Raw genomic sequence first — 7,500 nt, 5'->3', positions numbered from 1 at the left:
ACACCTATGTATGCCTATGAGGCTGCTAGTTTGGGACCTTCAAACCTGGATATGTGAATTCAGTTTTATAGATTGATAGTGAGTAAAATGTCTAGAAAATTGCTACAATTTTGTAACTTTTTCTTAGCAGCCTGACCTTTTTTCTCTAATTTTACTTGCGTATGATTATGTTCCAGAGACCTGTCATTGATTAATTTCACTATTGTTTGCTGGTCTGATTATCCAGATAATATCTGAGGAAAAAGGATATCCTCCTTGGAACCAGAGAGAAGGAAACTGTTAGAGCATACGAGCTCAAGAGATCTGAATTGATTAATCTTCTTCTCATCTTGAGCTATTTTTGCCCAAAGACTAAGGCTACTTTCACACATCAGTTTTCTGTATTCAGGCACAGTCCTTTTTTTTCCGGCTCCAACGGATCCGGAAAAAATTGTGAAAACCGTATCCACCGGATCCGTTATGCCGAATGCGTAAAAAAACGGATCCATTGGATCCGTTTTGCATCCGTTTTGTCCGTTTTTTTTTTTTTGTTTGTTTTTTTGCTGGATCCGTTTTTTCAAAACATTGAAAAATGCTCAGTTTACAAAAACGGATCCGGCAGCCGCATCCGTTTTTCTTTAACGTTCCTATGGGAGACCCAGACCATGGGTGTATAGCTACTGCCTCCGGAGGACACACAAAGTACTACACTCAAAACGTGTAGCTCCTCCCTCCTAGCATATACACCCCCTGCTAGCCAGTCCTAGCCAGTTCAATGCTTTGTGTTTCAGGAGGTTACACACACATGCATTCTCTGATTTTGATTTTTGATTTTTCCTTCTGGATCAAAGATTTGGAAGAAAAGCGGGTCCAGCTGGACTCCCGGCATGTCCCTTCTCACCCCACTGTGTCGGCGGTGCTGTTAAGGTTGATTTTCCAAGGCTGGAGCCTTCTCATGCCGCGCTCCTTCACCATCCCATGCTGGGGCTCTGGCTTGAAGTGGGAGCCAACACGGTTCTCACTGCTTTGCAGTAGACCGGTCTCCATCCGCAGCCCTTTTTCAGGATCCTGCTGGACGGAGCTATCACCCCCCAGGGACCTGGCAACCTGCGTCTCACAAGCTAAGTATATGAGACGTTATTACCACAGAAAGTGGTCTTTCCAGGGGTCCTTTATATTTATTTATTGGGGGAGTGTGTTTTATGTTGTGTTAACGTTTCCGGCCGGTTCTCCAGTTTTCACTGGAGAACCGCGCCGATGGTGCCTGCACGCCGGCCGCATGTTTTACTCTACGCCCCGGCTTCGCCTGAGGCCTAGTTTCGGTTTCCACTGTCTCTGCATGTCAGTCAGACAGAGGGACAGTGTGGCTCCGCCCAGCGGCTGCGCAGCACAGGGACGGGACACTCCTCACTGAGGAAGGATTCCCTCCCCTGGCTACCTCATTTGCCGCTCTCAGAGTAGGCCCCGCCCCCTCTCCTCGCTCCGGTCGCCATTTTCTCAGCGTTCTCTGTGCCTGCATAGGCACAGAGATTCCACATTGTGACAAGTGGGGGCCTGGGCTGAGGGACTAGAGGGCACAGACATGTCTGTTTAAACAATCTGGCAGCCACAACCTCCGGTTTGTGCAGCTGCTTATTTTATCTGTTTATATATGCTGGGGGCCATTCTAGACAGAGCCCCCACCTCTGCAGCATGTCTCACAGAGCGAGGCTGCAGGCTGTTTTTATTATCCACTGCAGGTAGTCTCGTACGGCTGTACCGAGCTCATAACCACTGTGGCCCCTCAGCTTGGAGGCTCATTAGTGGTCCCTCCAGCTGCTCCGGCTTCGGTGGCTGACCCCTGGTTTGGCTGGAATCCTATTTCCAGGGGTCGGCTGTCCCGGCATCTGCTCAGCATGCAGCCCCCTTCTCAGGGCGTTTTCTGCTACAGCTCGCTCAGCAAAGCTCACAGAGGACTCTCCTTCTGGTCTCAGACCCCGTCCTCCTGACAGGGAGACGCAGGGTCCCCTGTCCTCCCCGTCCCGCAGCTCTGATTACGAGCTGACTCACTGGACGAGGAGGATGTCTCTACCAGGGGCTCGGACGCTACTTTATGTACCATTGATCCGTCCGTAGGTGACGCAGATGCTAATGATTGGATTGCGTCCATTATACTTGTATTGGACCTCCATCCGCCTGTATCAGGGGAGTATTCCCCGCTGGCAGAAAGGCATCACTATACCTTTAACAGGACAAGGAGTGTGTTCCTTAACCACTCCAGTTTTCAGCCCACTGTGTCCAAGCCCACAGCCTGTCCTGTCAGACCCCAAAGCAGGGTTCTGCTGCCTGTTTCCCCCTCCCATCAGAGGTGGTCAAGGAGTGAGCTCATTCGCCAAGGGTGGTCCCTCCGGTGTCTAGACTTTCAGCCCGGATAGTTGTATCAGTGGCTGACGGCACCTCTATAAGGATCCCACGGTACATTAATTTTGTACTGGACCTCAATCCGCCGGAGTTACCTTGCCTAGGAGAACACAATGTGTGTTCCTTAACCACTACAGTTTTCAGGCCACTGTGACCAAGTCCAGGGTCCGCTCTGACAGTCGCTTCCCATGAAGCGTGATTCTGAGTACTGTTTTTTCCCTGTCCACCAATGGTGGTCAAGAAGTGGGCTCATTCACCTCAGGTGGCTCAGCCCGGACCGTTATGTCAGTGGCTGATGGCTCCTCACTTAAGGTTTTGCGGTCCGCCCGGTTGTCCTTCTGGCCAAATCTGTATGGGGGCGGCAGGAGCTTCGTTCTCCTCAGCTTTACAGCAGTGCGGTTTTTTTGTAGCCTTCTCTGCTCCTCTAGAGGAGATGCATTCCCTCACAGGGACTCTATGCCCGAAACGGTTGCCTGAACTTCCAGACTTCAGTCTTTTCATCCTATGCCATGTCTGCCATGCTGGACACCGCACGGCGGTGGCCTTGGCTACTTTCCTCGCTATCCGCAGGCTCCTGTGGCTTCGGAAATGGAAGGCAGATGCCTCTATAGAAGTTCCTTGCTGGGCTCCCTTTTGTGGGACCAGTCTCTTCGGAACCAACTGGATGAAATTAAGGAAGCTCTTGGCGGGGAGAGTTCTTCCTTGCCACAAACCTAAACCAGGGAACCTGTCCAGGGCAGGAATCAGTTGAGGTTTCAGTTGTTTCCGTTCCTCCATCTGATCGTCCTCTAGCTCGGCCAAGGTTCATAGACCCAAATGGCGCTCGAAGCTGCGTCTTCAGAAGACCGCAGGAGATGCTGCCACTGAGTCAGCTTCCTCCGAGCTATCTAGCCACGCCAACAACCTCCTTGGTCGGTGGCAGGCTCTCTCCACTTGGCGACGTATGGTTTTAACACGTCTCCGTTCAGTGGGGGCGGGATTATATCTCCCATGGCTACAGGATGGAATTCTATCCACCCGCCAAACAGATTTTTTCTGTCAACTCCCCCCGGCTCCAAGGCCGCCGCCTTCTCACAGGCCGTGGCATTTCTTGCAGGCCAATGGAGTAATTGTACCAGTTCCCGACAGAGAACGGTTCTGAGATTTTTGCTTAAATCTATTCCTAGTCCCCGAAGAGGGCGGTGCCTTCCGACCTGGATCTTTAGCTTTTCAAGCATGGTCAGGTGTGGCGTTTTTACATGGAGTCTCGGTCTTGTTCCGTGTGTTTTTTCACCGGATCAATCAAGAACCCAAGGAGATTCCCTAGCAGCCATCGGCATCAGAGATGCCTATCTGCTGGTGTCAATCGCAGTTTCACACCAGCGTTGGATACGTTTTGCAATCGGAGTGGTCCAATTCGTGGCTCTTCCCTTGGGGTTAGCCACGGCCCCTCGAGTATTCTCATTGGGGCAGCTGTGCTTAGGGTCCTGCACCTCTAGGGATTGGCAGTGATCTTTTGCCCTGGACGGTCTTCTTGTCGGGGCTTCATCCAGTGCAGACTCTTAGCAGAGTGCTTCGCTCACTCTCGCCACTCTAACCAATTCGGGTGGCTTGTCATTCTGTCCAAGTCCACTCTGACTTCGAACCAGAGGTTCCCAGGGACGCAATTCGAGACTCTGTCGGCACTTGTGAAGCTGCTCTTAGTCGAACAGTAGTTCCTCCGCTGGCGGTCGACGTCGTTCTATCAGACACCGAATACAGGTGCTGGTCAGATGGTGGCGTCAATGGAAGCGATTCCTTGCCCAGTTTCTCCTGCGTCCTCTGAGACTGGATGTTTTTCCGCTGTACAAGCGAACTTCCTCCTTCCACGGGGTGGTGGCTTCGCCACTGACCAGGGGCTCGTTTCAGTGGTGGCTTCGGCCACTCTGTCTCAGGGACGCTCCTTCCTGGCCCCGTCCCGGGTGATCCTCACCAGGATGCTAGTCTATCCGCCTTGGGAGCAGTATATCTCCACCGTGGAGCGCAGGGCGCTTGGACTCTGTCCGAATCAGCCCTCTGGATCAATGTGCTGGAAATCAGAGCTGTATTTCTAGCTCTCTAAGCCTTTCACCATCTGTTGGCGGCTAGGCACATTCGAGTCCAGTCGGACAACGTGACAGCGTTTTCCTACATCAACTTCCAGGGCGGGACACTCAGCCGCCTGGCAATGTTGGCGGCTCAACGCATTCTTCAGTGGACGAGGGACTCCTAGTCCACCGTATCCGCAGCCCACATCCTAGATGTGAAAACTGCGAGGCAGACTATTTCAGCTGTCCAACCGTGGTCCACGATCCTCAGGTTTTGCGGCAGACGCACTGGTTCATGTTTGGTCCCAGTTTCGTCTCTTTTACGTATTTCACCCTCTAGCTCTTGTCCAGAGCCCTGCGCAAGATCAGTAAAAAGGGCCGTCGGGTCATTCTCATACTCCAGACTGACCCAGGCAGGCTTGGTACCCTGACCTGCTCCTTCTATCCGTTGGGTTGCCATGGCATCTTCCGGACCGTCCAGACCTTTTCTCAAAAGGTCCGTTTTTTCCGCCAGAATTCTGGACTCTCAGATTCACGGCGTAGCTCTTGAGTCCTGGATCTTGACGACTTCTGGTATCCTTCCTGAAGTCATCTCCACTATGACTCGAGCTCCAAAGTGTCCTTTGACCTTTTTGGCCTTGCCGACCCTCCTGTCCCTTCCACAGTCCGGTCTACAACTAGGACTATCCCTCATTAAGGGACAGGTCTCGGCTCTGTCAGTGTGTGCCAGCGGCGTATCGTCCGGCTGGCTCCGGTGCGCTCCTTCAAGGGCGCATCTCACATCATTCCGCCTTTCCGGCGGCCTATGGAGCCCTGGGACCTTAATCCGGTCCTCACGGTTCCCGGAAACCCCCCTTTTGCGCCTCTTAGGGAGGTTTCTTTGTTTCATCTTCACAGAAAGTAGTCTTTCTAGTGGCCATAATTTCCCGCCAGAGTTTTGGCTGCACTCTCTTCGGAGTCACCCCCTTTTTGGTCTTTTGCATCAAGACAAGGTGGTCTCCGTCCGACTCCGGACTTTTTCCCTAAGGTGGTTACTGCTTCCACCTTATCCGGGGCAATTTCCCTGCCTTCCTTTTGTCCGGCTCCTGTTCATCGCTTTGAGGAAGCGTTGCATATCCTGGATCTGGTGCGGGCGCTCCGGATCTATGTGTCTCGCACCGCCGTTATTAGGCGGTGCACCTCTCTCTGGTGCTGACCGCTAGTCAGCGTAGCGGTCTCTCGGCATCTAAGCCGACCCTGGATCGTTGGCTTAGGTCGGCCATTTCCGATGCCTACAAGTGTACTCAAGTGCCTTCCCCGCCGGGGATCAGGGCACACTTGATCAGACCTGTCGGTGCCTTTTGGGCTTTCAGGCACCAGGCTACGGCTCAGTAGGTCTGTCAGACTGCAGCTCGGATTAGTCTGCATACTTTTTCGAAGCACTACCCAAGGCATGCTCATGCTTTGGCAGACGCGGGCTTGGGCAGACGCATCTTTCAGGCGTCTGTCGCCCATTTGTGAAGTTAGGTCTCGCCTGCTTCTCAGTTGTCTGTTTATTCCCACCCATGGACTGCTTTAGAACGTCCCATGGTCTGGGTCTCCCATAGGAACGTTAAAGAAAAAGAGAATTTTGTTACTTACCGTAAATTCTTTTTCTTGTAGTTCCGTCATGGGAGACCCAGCACCCTCCCTATTGCCTGTTGGCAGGTTTCTTATTCCGTGTGTCTTCACCGGCTGTTGTTGTTGTAGACAGAGGTTCCGGTTCTTCCGGGTTTTACTCTGTCTCTTCTTGTGGGTGGATGTCCTCCTTCAGCTTTTGCACTAAACTGGCTAGGACTGGCTAGCAGGGGGTGTATATGCTAGGAGGGAGGAGCTACACGTTTTGAGTGTAGTACTTTGTGTGTCCTCCGGAGGCAGTAGCTATACACCCATGGTCTGGGTCTCCCATGACGGAACTACAAGAAAAAGAATTTACGGTAAGTAACAAAATTCTCTTTTTTTCCGCATTACGTTGAATCTGGATCCGGAAAAAAACGGATGCAACGCAAAGCCATAATGCACAATCCGGTAACAATGCAAATCTATGGGGGAAAAACGGATGCGGTACCGGATCCGTTTAACCCGTTTTTTACCGGATTGTGCCTGATGGAAAAAAACTGATGTGTGAAAGTAGCCTTAGTGATGTACAAACTAACAAACTGAGCTTCACTAGCCCTCCCCAGGAGCAGCGCTGTGTCTTATCTGCTGCATTGATTGGCTGCAGCTGGAGCGCCAAATTTTCAGCGTTGCAGCTTGTACTGTCTGCATCAGTATAGGCGGAGTGACAGCACTAGACCGGGGAGGACTAATTGTTTTATGTCACCTTAGCCAAAAGGCTAAAAATAATACAAATAATACAAGTTTCTATAATTTTATATATCGCATTTTTTTATAATTATTATTTTAGAAGTTTAGTTTGTGTAAGTATATCCCACTAATACATGTGTGGGTATTCTATTAAAGATTTTCTTTTATTGCTATGTTTATCTTTTATAGATTAGTTTACTTTTAGAGTGGCTCATTGACAGAACAAAGAAGAACAATGCCTTTTAAAAATTGCATATTTCATGCTTTTGTGAGGCTGGATTCTATTGCCTTGTTTTCCTACGTTAACCCCTTAACGACCTTGGACGTACTGAGTACGTCATGGTGACATGGTGCTAAACGACCCATGACGTACTCAGTACGTCCTGGCGAAATCGCGGTCCCGGAGCCCCGGGGAGTGAATTTTGTTTACTTAAACGGTGGATTCGGGAAGGAGGGGACCTCTGCCTGACCTCAGGAGGGGTGGTGCCTCCTCCCCGAACCTACAGAGGCTGTGATTGGCTGACGAACGCCGCTCAGCCAATTACAGTCACTGTAATGTGTCAGCCATTGAAAATGGCTGACACATTGCAATCCAGCCATAATCAGTGCTGCTGTAGCACTGATGACTGGCTGGAGCTGGGTGAACTTTGTTTCACCCGCCCGCAGCTCTGATTGGAGAGACCGGCCTTGTGACCGATCTCTCCCAATCACTGTGGATCTTGTGCCGGTGACCGCTACCCTCAGCTTCACT

General features: G+C 51.3%; 1 protein-coding gene across 4 annotated transcripts in view; it reads left to right on the top strand.

The window, feature by feature from the left end:
- The window catches only part of ACAP2 (ArfGAP with coiled-coil, ankyrin repeat and PH domains 2), a 186,691-nt gene that overhangs the window by 59,718 nt on the left and 119,473 nt on the right, over positions 1–7,500 (top strand). The gene's annotated exons all lie outside the window — the stretch shown is intronic.

The sequence above is a fragment of the Anomaloglossus baeobatrachus genome, chromosome 3, assembly GCF_048569485.1.
Source record: "Anomaloglossus baeobatrachus isolate aAnoBae1 chromosome 3, aAnoBae1.hap1, whole genome shotgun sequence".
Taxonomy (NCBI): Eukaryota; Metazoa; Chordata; class Amphibia; order Anura; family Aromobatidae; genus Anomaloglossus; species Anomaloglossus baeobatrachus.
This window is presented reverse-complemented; position numbering and strand designations above follow the sequence as displayed.